We start from the raw sequence: 19,852 nt of genomic DNA, 5'->3' as shown, positions 1-19,852 counted from the left end.
GAGTGGGCCTGGGAAGCAGAAATGGTGGCCTGGAGTGGAAAGTGGCTATAGACACTCAATCTGCCCAGTGAGCCCTCCATAAATCTGGAAACCAGGTTCTTTATGTCCTTACTAAAAGAGTAATTCTTTGGTCAGAAAACTTATTTTTTCCCCCCATTATTCACCTATTGCTGGAAAAGCTCTAATTTAATGAATTTTCTATTAAAGTTTTCAAACTTCTCCTAGTCAAACATGTGATTTTTGCTAATACTAATAGCTCATCACACATTAATTATGCTGATTTTCATGGTAAAACAACCATACTTCCTAGCCTTTAGGGCTTGTCACTATCAATGGCATCGTTCTAAGGCTCACTATGAGTATAGAACACCCACTGCTGTCATTTTTCAGCAAATAGTGTCAATTTTTTCTTATCTCGTATTGTTTTCCTGTGGGTTTTGATGCAATTTCTTCTGTTGCTGGGTTCTTATCAGTATCTGGCACCTCATTAGCAGACATCATTTAGCATAAGCCTGAGCCAATACGATGCCACCTTGTTGTCTTTTGTCTTCCCTTGTGACTGTCCAACAATATACTCTTTTCACTACAACAAGACTGTCGGCTCTTTATGAGCTAATCATTAATAATCAATTAATGTTTGATAATAAAGTTGCATTATATTGTACTTTGGTACCTGAAGTAATTTATTTTCATCTCATTAGGAAAACCTCTTCGTCAACCGCACTGAAAGCAGGTTCACAGTGTGTGAGTCTTTCCTTTTATACAGTTTGTGTATGCACACAAATGGTGTGACACAGAAAATAATGAGAGGCGTTTGAAAGCAGTATCGTGTAGTTATACTACATTAATTGATTTTTGTTGCTATATTAAATGGGCTTGGAATACTTACAAGAAAGGTACTATTTAAGTATAAACTATTGGTGTCGTATCTGTACTTGGATAGCTTACAAATTGTATCTCAGAATTTCATAGACACAAAGCAAGTTTTTACCATTATCAGCAAGCAAAGCCAAGTGAAGCTATTCCAGAGGGGCCCTCCTCCATTATCAAACAATTGCCAGCAGAGCCCTGATCCCTTCACTGTTACCAGTTACTATGAGTGATGGTTGATGGTGTATCAGGTAGAAAGAACACAGCCCATGTTCCATGTGCCAGGCTGAACATGACACGGTAACAGGACGTGATTTTTTAAATAATTTATAAAGAGAGCAAACCAGATATAAATAGGATTGATGACAAATAAATTTGGAATACAAATATGTAATCTCTTTGTAATAAAAAAGCACTTAGTTAAAATCACGTACTGTCTTCCAAAATTTTGGGCCGTTAAGTACCAATTAGCATGTTGAATCAGGCATTACTCAGGCAAAACTCAAGAATAAGAGAATATATAGTATTCCCCTTTTTAAAGTAAATGAAAAAAAGTTTGTCGAAACCTCAATTTATATTCATTTATCTCTGTACAGTGTTTAGAGTATTAAGTTCCTAATAAATGTTACTGGAATGTATCATATGTCCCTGAGAATATACAAAAATGCCATAAGCTGCCAACTAATAGATTTATTAGGGCATTTTATCTTGTTAGGCACTTGCGCAGAAATAATTTTCCATTTATTGGATTCTCTATACATGATATCTGTCCTCTGAATCTGGTATTAACTTGTTTTGTGGTGATTTGATTGATTTAGACTAATCAAAATAGGGATTGTGTTAGTGACTTATTAAGAATGTTCAGTAGAGCCTATTTGAGTTAGAGTTTCAGCTAGACCATTAGGATAAAATGGAACAATTCTTTTAAAGCATACTTACTTCAATGCCTAGTATGTAGTTAGCCCTCAACAAATGTTAATAGCTCTTGTTTTGCTTCTCAGTACAAGATCACAGATTAAATATTTTGAAACTTTACTACTTTCTGATGTGTTTATTAGATGGTGTATGTTAATTTGTACATAAGTTTTCTTATAGCCTAAGTGCTAATTTGGCGGGGCGGGGGGTGGGGGGGGCGGTCCTCTCAGTTCCCTAAAAAATCAGAAAATCCCTAGGACATTTGACATTCCTAATTAGAACACGAGTGCCATCTAGCGGTCATGATTGCTAACTACAGGCATCCTGTTGAACAAAGAAGTAGGTTGCGATAATGTTCTGTTTCATAATGCAGTGTCCTGGAGTGAATCTCAGACAAACAAATGAGGCTTCCTACATGCACATAATTCAACCATTAAAAATGTTTAAACATAAAATTTCAGCAGAGCTTGGGGGAAATTTAGTTCCTGGGCCACAGGAAGCATATAGTCTAGTTCTAAAAACCCACATAAAATTCTTAAACTGGATTTTAAATATGAATTCATATATATATATATATGAATTCAGATGTAAAGGAGACCATGGAGGGTTGGAATAGAAAGATGAGTATGATATTTAACAGCAAAATTTATTGAAAGAATATTTAGTGCAAAAAGTCAAAGAAATGACAAGTTAATGGAAGATAAGAAAGGTGGGAAATGATCGAGATGCAACACATATATGAAAAACCTTTAAAATAAGACACAGTAACTTAGACAGACTATCAGGAGCCAGTAAATATTTTTATCCCAGATTTAGAATATTTGTGTATAAATAGACTATTTAAAGACATATCTGGTCATGAAAAATTGAATCCTAGATTGCGTTCATTCTTCACAAAAACAACTTCATATAAGAAGATCTTGAGAGACAGTGCTATACAAAATGAAAACTAGATATTTATATAGGTAAGTGTATTAAAATACACTTCATACCTTAGACTGAAGCTGTAACTACGAAAACATGCAAGTGCTTATTTAATGAAAGCTACTGGATGTAAACTAATATTAAGTAAACACTTCTTTTTAAATTAGTAAGATTTTAAGTTTTATTCCTATTTTCTAAGATCTTAGTTTTACTGCCAGTGTTTTTTCTTTTTTCTTAAGGAAGAACATTTTTGTTAGACCAAAATGTTACAGAGGATGAGGATAAGGACCACTAAGAGTTCAGACACCTCCGCAGCCTCTGAAACCAAGAACTGGCACTATGAGCACCAAAAAGAATTGAACTAGAGCTTCTCTTTCATACCTCTTAATGGTTTTGGTTGCAGATGTTATCAAGACATCTACAAAGTAGGCTATGTTCTTCAGTGTTGGTTACTGAAGCAGCTGTTAAATTAATTAAGTCAGTATATTTTTTGAGTCTGATTAAGATATGTTTATTTCTGCTTTCATAAAACAGCTGTGATGTAAATACTAAAACTATGTTCTAAGAAACCCAAAATAAAATTAAAATCATCATATGTTGCCCAGTTCATGTAAAAGTTTACTTTTGGATCTTAACTAAAACCTGGAACCTTATGTGAATTATATGAAAGGAGAGAAAAAGGAGGGCATGATTTAAAGAAAAAAATCTGTAACACAAATAAGACAAAAGCTTAGAGGCAACTCAACTGCTGCAGATGTGCTGCATCTGCTCCCTTGCCCACTGGGGACCAGGAGATAAAGAGATTAAGACATTTACATGAAGATGGTTAGACAATGAGATCTGATAAGCAACATGACAGCTAGGTCCAAGTACTCTAACCATCGTATGGAGAAAATGACCCACTAAACCACTTAACCCACTTACAAACAATATTTTTAATTCATTTAACATTCACATGATATTTTAATCAGGGTAGACAATGAGCTGGTTAATTATAAAATGTCACTAATATACTGAAATAGAGAAACGAGTGATCTTTTAATAATCACTTTAGTTAGGTCAACGTTTGGGATTTTATAATAGGGCATGAATATTCTTATGTTTTTAAAAAGACAATTCTAAGTCAGGACAATATTTTAAAACATGAGACCAATATAAAATTCTAGTTATGATGCATGTGAAAAGACTTCATGGTGCTCAGAAAATATAGATTAGTATATTTATAGGTAGACCTTCTATAAAAAAATGTTTTCTACTTTTCACTTTATGCCCTGTTTTTTTTTTTCTAATTTCAGATGTGCACATGCTTATTCCTGAACTCTGTATGTAATAGGATACAGGGGTGTACATGATCTATAGATTCTTTACTGGAAAGACAACATAAGAATTTAAAAATAAGCAGCACAAAAATAAATTCCATAATAGCAAAATTCTAACTTTTTCAAAAAGATGCAGAAGTTAAAAAGACTAATATCATCTATAGTATATACATAGATGTTAATTTGAAATAGGTATAGAACACATTATTGTATAATAGTATAAAGTGACACATTATAAGTTATAAAAGAAACAAAATACATATGATCACTCGTTCTGGGTCTCGCAGAAATGTGGCCATGTAACCTCGTCACCCCCAAATTATGACTTGAAGATGATGTTCTAAATTCAAACAACTGACAGAAATATATCTTACTATTCTAATTAACCAGATTCAACATCTCCTCTCTCTCCCTCTAAATTATCATCAGATAACCTTGAAATGAAAAATGCTATTACATCATCTACTTGTTGCAAAAACAGGTTCATACCTGATATAGTTTCTTTTATAAAAAATTCAGACATAAGCCTTTAGATTTTTTTATTAAAAAGGAGAATTTACTCTATGTATATAATTTGAAACATAAATTTCCTTGTTCATGTCCGTTGTGAGAGGGTACCATGAATCATGTGACTGATCATATTTCCTTCTTTACATTGGCTGCTATCTTAATGGTAAACTTAGGGCTCTTTCTGACAAAATGTGAATAGATTTTTCTCTCTAAACTCCATTCTTGGCTTGCTATCTCTCCTACTATCTATCACTTTACCCTATATCTTGATTTGACTGATCTTAATTTTTTAATTGAATAACTTTCTGTAAACCTACTTAAATCCTTTTGAAAATGCCAATTGAAGAAAATGTACGAAATATGAGATACTGATGTAAATGCCAACATTCTTAAATCACAGTGCAACAAAGGTGTTTTAGGAAGTGAAGAAAACTACAGGCAAGCTCACCCTCTAAGGCCCCTATTAAGGTTGAATGTGTTCAATTATACTACACGTTTAAAGGCAAAACCATTGCACAATAGAAAAAAAATGCTTTAAGCTCTTAGACTTTGAATCTATTTTGTGATATATTTAAAGAGGTTATAAAAGTCCTGGTGATTCTTTCTGTGAACCAATAGCCTGACGCAGGAGTGGAGCCACTGAAGCAGAGAAAAAGCCCAGAGAAGTTGAATCTCAGCAACAATCCCTCAGTTAACACATAAAGAAAATAACCTAATTACTGGAAAGCAGGAAAAAGAAAATAAAAAGTATGGAAGGGTAGAGAAGCATTAAATGTGAACACACAAATTTGTCTTTGCTATAGAACAAGAAATCAGCCTAGATCCTGAGGGTAACCATTAAAAGCAGAGACTGGATGTTTGCATAGCATGCGTGGATGAATGAGAAGAAGCCAAGAAACAGGAAAAAGACTAATTTTAATTACTAGAAAAGCTGCAAGAGAAAGAACACAGAGCTGGTGGTAGGAAGGCTTCCAGCTACAGGCTGCATGGCACCGTACTCTCCTTGCCAATTAAGCCAGTCAGACCCCATTGGAGGATTAAGTGAGCAGAGGAATCAGCATCAGTGCGGGGTCAGGCTGGACTCAAACACACATGTTAAACGGACACCAGCCGGCACCGGTGCGACCTGAGGCTCTCCTACAGTTTCATTTATAGACTATGCTAAAACAGTCTGTAAAAGAAATAGAAAACAGTAGGTGGGATTTCCTTTCCATAAAATACAGGTGCTAACCGCATTATCTATGGAAATACCTTGCAACAGAAATGTAATATAATTTATTTAAGGAACGCTCAATTAACATCAAACGAACCAAGAAAATTAGAGAATGACTCGGAGACTGAGAGAAGAAAAGTAGAGGGGAGGACTAGCAGAACAATGGCACTAAAGCTGCCACACTGTGGATTTACTACCTGTGTTTTTTCCAATTACATCCATTGTGATATAAAATTACAGAGAAAGGGGCTGCTGTCTGAGACTAACCCGGTAATTTCCTTAGCTCATTAAGAACTGACACGGGGAGGGGAGGTGGAAATCAAGGAGAAATGAAACCAGTGTGAGAGGCTAATAGTCCGTAGATAAAACTCGCAGAGAAGTGCTTCCCAGCCAGGACCCGAGGAAATTCTCCAAAGTGAAGAAGTCCACTCTGGAGCCGACCCAAGTCGGTGCTGCCGCTGTGTCTGGGGTAAACGCGACTGAGTCCTGGAATCAGAAAGAAGAGCAGCAGCCGGGAGGGGAGGAAGGACTAGTCTGAGCTCCGCGCGCAGGAGCCACCAACCCGTCCGCGCTGCGATCTGCGAACGTTAAACTCGGGCAGGTTGCGAGGCTGAGGCCGGGGGAGGGGCGCCCGCGGTACTTCGGGGCGCCGCGAAACGCCGGGTGACTAGTGAGACGAGTAGGGAAACGTATAAAACCCTTCTTGAGGCAAACAGACCTTTAAGCCCGGGGACATGCTAAATGAACCTTTTCCGCGAGAGGCAGTGAGGCGCTGGGCGCGGGCGACGGCGACAGCGCGGGCGAGCTGGGAGGGGCGAGGGACCGCTTGGGAAGGACACAGCCAGTCAGAGGCGCGGGGCGCGGGGCGCGCGGGCGCATTGGAGGAGAACACGCGAGCCCCAAACACAGCAGCCTGGGGAGGCGCCGCACCTACTTCCCAATATAACCAACTACCGAGTGCGGGAGCGTAACTGCGAGCTGGCCGCAGCCAAAGTGCCATTAAACCCCGGGGCGGAAAGGATGCATTCTTTACCTGGGTCCCCTCTTCAGGGAGAAGCTGGGCACGCTGGAGGATTCCCTCTGAAAGGTTAAAAACTCCGCAATTCTCTTCTGCCACAGGCTGGGAAGGACCCTGAGAACTGCTGTATTTCAACTGTGCCTACGGGCAGGAGGATGGCAGACAGGAATTGAGAGTCGCAGAGGAAGAGGACAGGAGAGTCTGGCATCTCATTGGTAAGTGGCTGACATTCCTTTGCCAGTGACTGCTTTCACTGATTGTGCACTTCATCTCCCAGGCGCTTACAATGTTTGACGTACTCGCTTCTGCTAAGCCATCCTTTCTAGCCGTGTTGCCAGAATTTAACAACTGTCAGATAAGCCTTAAAAAAAAAAAAAAAAAAATGCTATTTTTTTTTTCTGCTGGGATTTTATGTCAGAAAAAGTTGAAGCAACAGTAAATATAACCCATTTATGTATCTCATAATGCCGACCAAAATAAGAGTAAACAATTCCTGCAACTAAATTGTAAGGTGATGAATGCCAGGCTGGAGTAGGAGTTTTTCTGGAAAAGAAACTGGATGTTCAGAAAATAAGATGTGTTCTCAGGTGCTGAATGCGTGTCTTATGATTGAGTGACGTGTTTCTGAGAATAGAGCCCAAATAACTGGGCATCTGGCAGTGCAATAACTTCTCATAATTCAGCAGGGATGCCCTAAAAGTGAAGTTGTATGAAGTTAGAGAGACTAAATCAACAGAATTTTGGATTATGCTGCGGTGCTTTCTAAATGGTGTGTAGGAATGTGATAGATTTTTTTTTTGAGAATATAAAAATATGTTGAGACATCCTTATTGAGTTCTTCACTGAAAAGTGGGAGAGAATGTTAATTTGCATATATATGAACATGGTGTGCAATAAGCTGAGAATTACTCTTAGAATCTCAAATATTTTAAGTTGTTTTTTCTAACTTTATTTGGGAAACTTAAAAATTCATTAAGTGTTTTAGAATTATTTTATTTTTAAATTTTATTACCTCTCTAGCATGAAAAATACTGTTCAATATGGTAATGTAAATGCAGGTTTGGGAACAAAAAAAAACTTTTTAACTGTTGTATATAAAATGCCTTACCTAGATTTATCTGCTTTTTTTTTTAATATAAAAGATAAAATTTTTTAGAGATACCATAATTCTACCTTGATTCCCAGTTTTAATTGTGGAAATCAGAATTAAAGAAGTAAATATTCATTAAGGTACTAGTATTAAAAAATACAGACAAATAAGTAGTGGGTCAAATTTAAAAATTAGTGAAGGCATAATTGAGTACTATTGAATTGCAATAGAATTATGGAAATACTTATGACTATCACAGAAAGCTTAAAGGAGTTCATCATATTTAATATTGTGACCTTAAACATAAAAGAATTAGTAATGATGATGTCATTTTTCAAAGTTCCTGCAGTCAATTTTAAGTAACTCACAAATGTTTCTTTGCATATTTTCCAAATTAATATGTAAATTATTATAAGATCTATGTAGATCAGTTTATTGAGTCTCAAACTTGACAAGTATATCTTTCCTTTGATTCAAATAGAAAAAAACAATATAACTATATAAGAATATATCACATAAAAATGAATAAAAATTAAAAGATATTACATATAAAGGCCAACTAAGTCTAGCGAACGAAACAAAGCACAAAAGTCAAAGTTAAAAAAAATAAAATGTGATTTAAAAAATAAAGTAGAATTTGAAAAGTAACAGGTAGAGTGCGCTGAGATAATATAAAAGCATATTTGGAAATAGAAAGTCAGTAAAATGTTTATTACAATATAAATACCAATGTGTTCTGTAGGGCTTGGTGGAGGCTTGCAACTATTCATATTTTAAACTTCTAAAAACTAAAAAACTAGAAGAGAAAATCTGCTAATTTTAATTTCTCTTTGTTTTCATACACAACTGAATAGAAAGTTAGAATTCTCAAAAGTTATAAAAATAATATTACCACGACAGATTAACTAAAACCCAGAGTTTACCTACGAGTTCTGGGCACCTGCTCACCAGAATGTACATGGAAATAGATCTGAGAAGCTACTATTGTGGAATTTTTAAATGGATCACTGAAATACCTTTATGTTTCCTTAGGTGAGCAATACTTCAACTATGAGGTGGCCTGAAATCTTTATTAAGTTTGGGAGATGAACTAAAATCAAACCATGAGCGAATGCATAGGCTATGTTTATTTTTTTAAAAAATTAAAAATAAGTTGCTTGTGAAAGTTTATTTCAATTTTATGTGGCTGTCCAATTAAGTTTAAAAATGGACCCGGTCTGGCTAACATGCCTTTTAATATTCCTTAAATGCTTTTTTTTTTTTTTTTTTTTTAACAGTTTAGAAAACCTTTACCACCTTCAGAGTAGAGGCTAGAGTATGGTTTAATGGCAAAACTGATTTAAGTGATAAGGACCAGAGGGTGTCAGTAAAGCGTAGAGGACTCTCCAAATGAAGAAAGTAAGGGATGCATACTGGCTAAGTTATAGTTTGTCTTACTTCTAGATAAAACGAAAGGTATATTTTTGTGAAATTAAAAAAAAAAGATGAAAATGTCTACATGGCTGGAATAATGTAATGATGATTTGACTATATTTAAGTTTATTGGCTAAAACAAAGTTTTATAATAGACGTTAGTGCCCCCATCCATCAAAAACTAATTCAGGATTTTGTGAAGCCAAGATCTTTAAAATGTTGTGATTTGCTGAACCCATCTTACTGCACGTATTTTGAGTACCTATAGCCTATGAATTATCTCTTTTTAAATATATATATTTTAAAAATTTATTGAGAGATTGGAAATTTATCTTATTTTAAATAGGTCCATATAATTAGGTGTTTCAAATTGTGACTTCAGGTGCTCAGATTTATTCATCTCTTATTACTGAAGATACAAACATTAAGAGAGGTGTGTATTTCTGACAAGATATATATATATATATTTTTTAGATTACTATTATAAGGCTGTGCTAGTATGTTACATGAACTTAGCACTTTATAGCAGGAAAGAGGCTGGTCGGAAATTCAAAGCAGTAGAATCTTTGCAGAGGTCTATTTTCTAAACGTATGTGATCAATAACTACATTAGAGTCTGGTGCATTTTAAAAAGTAGGGAAGTATATAAAACTTAATACCTAAGATTTAGGATTAGAGATCACTATGAACAATGTCCCATATCAGCACCCATATCTTTTCAATTAATTTATCCTGTTTTATGATTTTTTAAATATTCAAATATATAATGTTTGAAGAGTTCTGATAAATGGTATACTATAATTTAAATACTTCCAAGACATTTTTAACGATTTTGGTTAATTATTTATTAAAATAAATAAAACAAATTTGTAGTGCTTGATCGATAAAGTAGATATGAGAGGAATTTTTAAATGGTTTTATTATATATATTTATGTTTTAGAAAAATATGGCTTTGCAATAAAATTCTTTAACCAGAGTTATTTGACAGTATTAAATTACATCCCATGAACATGATGTATGATTATGTATTTAACTTCATTTATGTTTTACCTATGATACATATGTGCATAGGCTAAATATAGAGCATTTTCATACCTATCAAGTCCTTACTTGAAAACATAGGTCTTTAATTTCATATTCTAGAGTAGTGCGTATTGTATTTTTGACATTAGGGGCTTCTTAAACATCAGCTCCTAAGACTTAAAAGCCATCCAAAATATGGATGCACTTCTTTTATTTGGTACAGGAAAATAGAACTCTCGACATAGGCCGTAAAGTAATTCCAAAAAATAAGTCAAAGCTCTGTCTTTTTTATGGAAATCAAAAAAATCAATGAATCAAATCTATCATTTCTTAATCTAATATAAAATAACATGAGATTTATTGTGCATGAGAAATTTTAGAAAGTACAGTCATGTTCTTTTCATATGTGTTTCTTAAGCTGGAATTTCTTATGATCACTATCGTTTTTATACAGTTCCAAAAATGGTTCATTGGATGCATTTGACAACATAGGTGCAAGATTGATTTTTTTCTGGTTTTCTCAGTGGTCCCTTAAAAATCCATAATGACCTAAATATTTTGCTTCCTAGTGAATAACACTTTTTGTTTATTTTTCACAAGTGGACTTCTCTTAAAATATCCTCTCACGTCAGTCATGGTTCTAAATGTTTCCTATACTTACTTGTATAGACCAAAAAAGTTGAGATCTTGACACAAAGCAAGGTATTAATATACTGATAAGAGCTTTCCTGCAAGCATACCTTTCTTTGTGTCTTTACTCTAAAATATGGACCTGCTTAAGAGTTAAAGTGACGAAAGTGAACATTATCCAAAATTTCAGCGATCGTATATTGGGCAAGGAAGAAGATGAAAGTATTGCATTTATCTGAGTGATCAAAAACTCTTTTCTGTGATCATTGACTGGAAAAGTAGAATTATATATACGACATTCTATAAGGGAGATAGGAATCTGCTTCTTAGCATTCTTATAGCTGTTAAATTTTCAAGAAGGAGAACATGTCATCTTCCATGGTGACTGATCACTTAGTTGATAAAAGGTAAGTTGAAATTCTCTTCCTCTTGATAATCATAATACTGGCACAATATTCATTATGAAGCTAAAAAAAATTAGGAGGTTTTAATTGAAAGTGATATTGTATTAGGGTAATTATAATTATAATGTGTCTGGAGCTGCAAACAGCTCTCTAAATGTATTTTCTCAAATATTCCACTAGTTGCAGGAGTTATATTTGCAATATAACCAGTAGAGAAATAGTACATTTATTTGGTGAAAATTTTACTTTTAAGTTTTTAAGTTTTTATTTTTATTTTCTCAATTATTCAATTTCATATTTAAAAGTATTAAAGAACTTTTCTGAATCAAATATAAAGTTACCTTTGTAAAGTAACAAGTTTAGATAAAGTATTTTAAATCCGTTTCCCACTTCAGTTTTATATAAGAATTTAATTTTTAATGATGTAATATTTGCTGAGATACTATTATAGCTTGTAGTCTAAAATGACAGAATTAGATGAAATCCCTAATGATTAAAATGAATATTATTTGGAAGATACAGGTGACAGTAGAAATTTCAAAATAATTCTCATTTTCTATAAATAAAATTTTATTTAATTGGCATTTCATGATTAATAAATATAAAATTGTTTCCTGGGCATCTAAACAAATTTAAGTGCTGGCAAATGTTTCTGAAAACAGTATGAAAAGCCTTATATTTAATTTTAGATTTTGTGTTTTGCTACATTCTGTTATTGTAAAACTTTCCTGTTCATATTCTCTAAAAGATAGAGACTAACTTAATTTAATCTCTTGTATTCAAAAATTAATAAAACAATTTGTTAGAGAACACTAATTTTTGAGAATATTTGATGATAGGAACTTCAAAAGTCATAGACTTTATAATAAAATTGAAACCTTTAACTTCATAGTTCCATTTAACATTCTTCCGCTTTCAATGTTATCATTCTAATGGCAATATGTGAGCTAGTGAATGAGAGTTCCTAATACTAAAATAGCCATCTCAACATTTTGATCATTGCCATATGGGAAAGTAGGAGGCTGGGTAAAAACAGGGAAAAGATTAAGAAGTACAAATTGGTAGTTACAAAATAGTCATGAGGATATAAAGTACAGCATAAGGAATATGGTCAATAATACTACTGTAATAACTACATATGGTGTCAGGTACTAGATTTATCAAGATGATCACTTCATAAGTTATATAAATGTCTAATCACCTTGTTGTACATCTGAAACTAATATATATATTCTGTGCCAACTGTAGATTAAGAGGAAAAAATATTTAAAAATAAAATAAAATAGCCATTTTATTAAAAATTAGCACATCTCGTGAGTTATTGATGATAAATAAATTATGAAGACACTTAAAAAAAAGTGACAGAATAATACCATTTAGTGTTGGAAGGAGCCTTACCAAGCTCATATTTTCATGTATCTGTCATGAAGAACAATAAAGAATAAAGAGTTTAAGTTATGTGTTCAACATTACATTTAATGGAAAAGATGGAATTAGAACCCAGTTCTCTTAAATTTCTAGGTCAGAGCTTTTCATAACTTATACTTTTTTTTTCTTGCTGTACAAATTTTAATTATTTTTATATATATTTAAATTAAGATTAGGACATAAGTATATGTAATTTCTTTGTTGCTATTTCTTATTCACAAAACATTGCCTTTTAAGATTAGAACATTCAAAATCCGACTGTATTATCTCAAAAGAAACAGGTATACCTACATTCTCTTAATCAAGACCTGGATGTCTAGACAACTTAATTACTAGACGTGAACTTTTTCACAATGAACTTAATGTGCACTCACCAGCTAAATCAAATTGCAAAAGGTTTCTGACAGTTTCAGTTAAGGAACTTGGGAACTCAAGTAGGAAAAGGGATATGATTTTTTCCAGGGATTATTAATAAAGGATCATCTATTTTTGTGTTATTATTATTATTTTTTTGGATTGGCATTTCTGCCCGCCACCCCATAATAAATGTTTAATGGGACACTAAATGGAATAGAAAAATCAATGAGAAATGCGGGTGAGAAAATATTTCTGTGTACTGGCAAATTTGGATAAAATCATAGGCTTCCTTAGGGTAATAATGATTTTAGAGCATTTAATAAAATGCAAAGCAGAAAATGGATCCTAAAAATAGGTACTATTCTTTTGAGTTTTAGAATTCAAATACCAACTTGTATATAAATTCTAATTTTACTGGTACGATACTAAAGGAAATTAATTCAGAGTAAATGTAAGTCTTTAATAGTATTTAGTTATCATTGTGTTTTAACCAGTTTGTTCATGCTTAATTTTAATAATGCGATATAAATTATTTTAGAATGAATATATGCTAAAAAATCTTTTTCTGTACAACTAACTGAACATGAGAAACTAAAAAATTGGCATAGTACTATTTAGTGGGAAGGCAGGCAGTTTCATGTTGCTAGGTTTCTGTTATTATTTTTACAGATTCTTTCTTTCAAACCTACCATTGCTAAATTATGACAAGAGTTTTTTGTGTGTCCATATGGGATGACTTCATATTTGAAAACTATCTCTTTCTTTAAATATTAAATATTTAAAGATGATAAGACAAGTGTAAAAAGATGAGGTAAAAGTCTGTGGCTAAAATGATTAATGTTTAAACTGAAGTCTTTTCTACTCTATGCATATAGCCAAAATTTGGATATAACTCTAGTAGAAAATGTAAAATTTATTCTCCAAGTCCAATGAACCAAATGGTCATTAAAATTCTTTGAATTTTTATTTTCTTTGGATATTTACTTACTTAAACTTACTTTGAATTCTTTAATATTTTCAAAGCCTTAGTAGGAAAGAGTGGTAACTTGAGATTTAACTTAAATGATCCAAAATAGATTTTTATGAAAATTTACCATATTAATTGTGTTTTAAAACTTATGACTATATCTGTTTGTTTCTCATTCTTTAATGTGGTCTTGTTAGTATATACCCCAATGAGAAAAATTAACAGAAATATTCCTTGCACATTTAAAGCAATTTGTACATCATTTCAGTCATTCAAATGGTCTACCGTGGGCAATTGTAGCAATAAGTAAGAATATAAAAGGGAATAAGTAGTTCATGGACTGGTGAGGAAATAAGCACACACAGTGAATGTAATTCAATGTGAAATGTGCAGTGATAGAGTTTTATTCAGTTAAGATGCAAATTTTCAATATCTCTCCTTTTGGAGACAGCTGTAAAGTTTTCTCTTACAGAGTCTTTCCAGCTTGGACTGTTTCATGCTAGCATTGGTTCTCTAATTGCTGCATTTACTTCCTAGTGCCTAAATTATTTCAAAGTTACTTTGGTTGTAAAATTCACCTAATTTAAATGAATGCTGTGTTTTTCTACATCTCATTACAGTGCTAACTTTAGTATCTGAGAGCCATCTAATCTCTGATGATACAGCCAAATATGAGATAAAATGAATGTAGCTTAGATACTGTGAAATATGCAGTTTTTATATGTTGCTAAAAATAATCTCGATTTCTTTCAGTTGTTACGTATGGAATATTAATTGTGCTGATGATACTTATTTTACAAGGGTGGGTTAACAGTGAAGCTAATGAAGCTTTGCTTACACAGGCCCTTTCAGATCATGGTAGTAATATAGCAGCAGAGCAGTCGTAAACATTATTTTGATAATTATAGTAATATATCTAATATAGGTACGCAATATGAATTAGGAGATTTGGTGTTTGAATTTTAGGGTTTAGTCTTGTAATTTTAGAAAACTTACTTTTTTTTACATGCAAAATTAGGATGATAGCTATCATGAAGTTCTGATAATATATAGGAAAAAAGTCTACTCTTCAATGACAAAAAAAAATGACAGTGTTAGAAACATCAAAAGATTATGTCTGGGAAGAAAGTTTGATTGTACTTCAATTTTTTTGCTAACATGTAAGTTTTCAGTCACTCATTTATCAGAATATTCTGTGTGTGTGTGTGTGTGTGTGTGTGTGTGTGTGGCACGATGCTATCTATTCCAATTGTGGAAAATGATATTGAGATCTATAGACCTTGAGCATTAAAAGATTATTCTTTGTATCTTCTCTTTTATTCAAGTAATTTACCTGGATAGACATTTTTTACAAGATCAGCATTTAAGTACCATTTAATTTTGGAATTTTGGAGATGTAAAGGAAATGAGAGGTTTGATAGCTGACAATGGGGAGGTAGAAAACTGTCAGCCAGGACACAACTTAAGAAACTTAAGAAAATGTGCTAGTAAACATAATTATCAAGCTATTGGTCACACTGGGAACCTGGAAGGACCAGAAATGTTCATTGTGGAGATGGATTAAACTGTTAACCCAGACAAAATGAGAAACATTAGGACTTGAAGGAAGTTTCAGTTGTGGATTGGCAAACTCTTTTTCTGTTAGTAGGCAAACAGCCAGGATGAGATGGCTGTGTAGGAGAAAGTAGCAGGAAAGTTATTTAATGTAAAGGAAAAAAAAAAAAACACTTAATAATGCAAAGAGAGAAGTTAAAATATATCAAATGAGGAAATGTAAAGAATTCTGAGAGACAATCAAAGTGTTGGGATTTTGTTCAAAAACAAGAGGATAATAGTTCATCTCAAGACTAGATGGTGTTTGAGATGAGGTGCAGTCCCAGTTTTTTCCCTTACTGTGACTTAGAAAAGTCACTTCCTCAGTTTATTAATCTCTCAAGCGAGAGAGTTAAAATCAATAAACGTGAAGGATTTTCTTTTCAAGTTTTGATCCACTATAATTCAGTGGCTGTGTACGTTATGAGGTTTTGATGAAGAGAAAAATTGAAAGAAACAGAATTGTAAGTGTTGACAGCTGAGTTTAGGGTGGATTCCACCAGAGATAATGAGACCAGAGATCACTTTCATGGCAAATGAAGAGGCCATGTAAAAAGCCATGAACTTCTTACACACAGGTTTAATCCTGACTCAACAGCTTCCCTATATGTTTACCTGAGCAATATAATAACCTTTCTAAGCTTCCATTTCTTTCCCTGTAGAAAGACAATATTAACTACTAACTCACAGGTTTTTTGTTGTTGTTGTTTATTTTTTGTAAGAAGGATATAAGACGGTAGATTCAGGAGTTAAAATCGTTTTTTCCATATCTTTAGGTACAGTTGCTTAAAAAACGTTTTTATGCTTAAGTTCAAGAAATATTTGAAGGCAGAAAAGTCTGAATTTTGTATAAATATATCTGTGTACAATCACTCCAGTTTTCTAAATATGAAGAAAATCACATATTTTCTTGGCACGACCTTATATATTTGCTGATAGTAAGATAACTTCTTTTCATGATCTTAATTGTACTTAAATATATATTTAAAGAGATTTATGTGTTTTTTATTTTTTTTTTAAATGGTATTGTGGTTTGCTTTACTTGAAAAAGAAAGTCTCCAATATCCCCTTATAAAATTGTTCAGGAAACAGATTTTATTTTGGTAGGAGAGAAAGATATTTCAAATACTGTTTTTGAACCCTATGTGATTAAAAAATAGTATAAGATACTATTTGAAAACAATTATTTTCTTCAATTCTTTTCCTCTCTTTTACTTTGATTATTTGTTTTGTTACTTTAGTAATTTTATGAAAGTGTCTCATGCTACAAAATTATATCTTATACCAATTCATTAAAACAGGTATAAACTGAAATATTTTAAATTGTGAATTGTCAGTAGATTTTAGAGCAAAAATAAAAAGATTTCATTTTAATTTGCAAACACTTTATAGTTATGCTTTTATGCAAGTGTGATATTTAAATATATTGCTTTTTAGGCTTGGTTATTATGATGATAAAAGTTATTAAAAATAAATATAGTTTATGAGTAATATGGTGAATTACATGACACTTTAAATATCTCTGTGCTTTGTATCTGTACAACCAATCAACTTCAGCTACTTACTGATTCTTTTATTATTGCAGAAGATTTAATACAGTAGAAAGAGATGGAAGAAACTAATCTAAAAAATATAGTTTCTTTCAAAAAAGTATGACAATACTATACTAAGTCTGGAGATATGGAATACAAAGAAAAAAAAAGTGGAGAAAGCCACAAAATAGACAGGAGAGGGAGCTGATAGAAAGTGATTTTAAACTGTTCAGTGAGAACATGACTAAATAAGTATTCATGAGATACTTTTAAAAATCTAGACTTAATATTTTACCTGAAACAAAGGTATCTTTTCATCTTTCCTGCATGTACTTGTCTTATATCATAAAAGGCTTTAGATATAAGCATGTGGTTGATTTTCCCAGATTGAATATTAAAATGTCATATTTAAAAATGTCATATCATTGTTTTGATAAATATTAATTTAGAAGAAAGAAATGACTTAGTGGTCTCACTCTCATTCTTACTAACTTCTCCTCTTCAGATATTCTGCATGATTAGATATCTCCTACACATTAGGATTTTAATAGTTGTTTAAAAGTTAAGACAACTCTCTTGATTTATTTTCAATCAACTACCTTTTCTAAATGTTAATCTTTATTTGGTTAGTTTTGTCTTTAGTTAATATTTCGGTAAATGGTCTAGCTGAGATCAATTTCTTTTTTATGGAAGAAATTACTCTATCATTACTTTTTTTTTTATCCTTTCATTTAAAAAATGCTAGGGTAATTTTTCTCATGAGGACAAAAGAAAACTCAAATACATCCTCTTGTTAATCTCTTTTCCTTAGGTAAAAAATAATACAGTCATCATTTTATAGATTAATTTCAAAAGACATTGTTTTGTAGAGGCATTATTTTCTAGTAGCAAAAGTTAATTATAACTTTTTTCCTAACCCTTCACTGATAGAGTGGAATACTGTTTAAGAATGACAGCATACTTAAAAAAAGAGAGAGAGAATAACTACTTCTACTGTGAAAGATATATTAATGACAAATGCGCTTATATATGTAAAAAAAAATGATTTTGAAATACTTTCTGTTAGATTACAAATAATTTGCTCCATTGGGTGTGTCTTCATCCTGATAACCATTTGTTAAAGCAACTTTCAAAAGTCAGAATCTTGATTGAATAAACACTATTTTCATCATCTCTTTTTCATTCTAACATTGTGGAAGTGACAATGAACAGTATAAAAAAGAACATTATGAAAGCTGAATCTTTGCCCTAAAATGTCTTCTAGTTCTACGCCTCAAAAGTAGTCACTATCAACAGGTTTTTGTACATCCTTCTTAACAGAAAATATTATTTTTTTCTTAAAATAATTTTAGATGTCTACTTAACATTACGAAAGGCATACAATTTTTGAACACTGTAGACTATTCCTGATAAACCTATGACAATTTATGTAAATAATCTTTTACTTAAAATTCCATATCCATTTATTTTATATGCAAATACAAATGTGTGACATGGAAATTTTATGTATTCATTTTCACGTAAGTGTGAGTAGATCTAGTAGAATTGCTCAGTAGTGAGACTATGCATTTGAAATTTTGGTTTTACTGCCAGATTGCTCTCCAGAGGGATGGTTCTAATTAGCACTCCCACAGACAGTGCATTAGAATGCCTCTCTCTCTACACTGTAGCCGATACAATGTATTACCAGACTTCTAGTTCTATAATCAGCTGAATGTATGAAAAAGGTATCTTATTTTTGTTTTATGTTATGCCTAATATTTTGAAGATTTTTAGATGTTTACAAAACTTTTTCTAACCTGTCATTCCTGCTCATCCCATTTAATTCTATCGAGTTAATCTTTTTCTTATTCTCTTTACATGTTAAGTGAAACGAAGAACAAATAGAAGCAAGAAATCAATTAAAAATGCTTTGAGGCATCGCCACATTTTCTAAGAAATAAAATACACATCTGTGAAAAGCTAGAGATTATTCTATAAATAACAATGTTTTCCTTCCCCTCTCCACTGTATTGCAAATCCAGTGGAGGTACAATGAAGAGAAAATTCTGCGTGAGTAAAGTAGAAAAGACTTCAGGCAGAGAAAAAATTCTAGATACATGAGCCCTCTCATATTCAAACCAGCCTTCCAAATCTCACTCAGCCACCCCGGGGGCAGGGCATCTTTCACTGGAATACTATCTCCAGATTGGTTTCTCTCCCTCTATTCTCTGACATGTCAGTCATTTGGATGGACTAATCTTTCAAAAACTGAAGTCTTATGCTATTTCTTTGCTTTGAAAGCTTTAATGATTGCTACTGTTTGAAGAATATGTTTCATATTCTGCAGTGTTCCAGTAACGCATTCCATAACTATCCTTTAGAAATTCTTTCTTGACTCTTCTCAGCTACACCAGTGTACACATTTTAGGTTGAGCCACACCCCTCCAAAACCTGTCATTGAATGTTCCATTTCTGTACTTTTGCTGATATTATTTCTTCTGCCAAAAATGATGCTTCCGGATATCTCCATTCAAAACTACTTTTCCTATCAGGAGATCACAAGCTTATTTAAAGATAGGTACACATTTTGATCACTTTTATGAACTACTGTGCATAACATAAAAAAGTGAAATGTTTATTTAATTAAATTAGACCTTTGTCCT

The 19,852-nt window shown here is 32.6% G+C and overlaps 1 protein-coding gene across 4 annotated transcripts in view; it reads left to right on the top strand.

Annotated features, from left to right (window-relative positions):
• The first annotated feature begins 5,776 nt into the window (after positions 1-5,776).
• Positions 5,777-19,852, top strand: part of CNTN5 (contactin 5) — a 1,096,099-nt gene continuing 1,082,023 nt past the window's right edge. Inside the window, exons 1-2 of one of the 4 annotated variants that reach the window (XM_016134020.2) lie at positions 5,777-6,021; positions 6,871-6,984. The gene's annotated coding sequence lies outside the window, so the exon portion shown is untranslated. The other 3 variants (XM_016134019.2, XM_016134021.2, XM_016134022.2) reach the window with 3 other exon arrangements.

The sequence above is a fragment of the Rousettus aegyptiacus genome, unplaced genomic scaffold (genome assembly GCF_014176215.1).
Source record: "Rousettus aegyptiacus isolate mRouAeg1 unplaced genomic scaffold, mRouAeg1.p scaffold_m13_p_5, whole genome shotgun sequence".
NCBI lineage: Eukaryota > Metazoa > Chordata > Mammalia > Chiroptera > Pteropodidae > Rousettus > Rousettus aegyptiacus.
The sequence above is the reverse complement of the archived record's forward strand: the minus strand, read 5'-3'. Positions and strand labels throughout refer to the sequence as shown.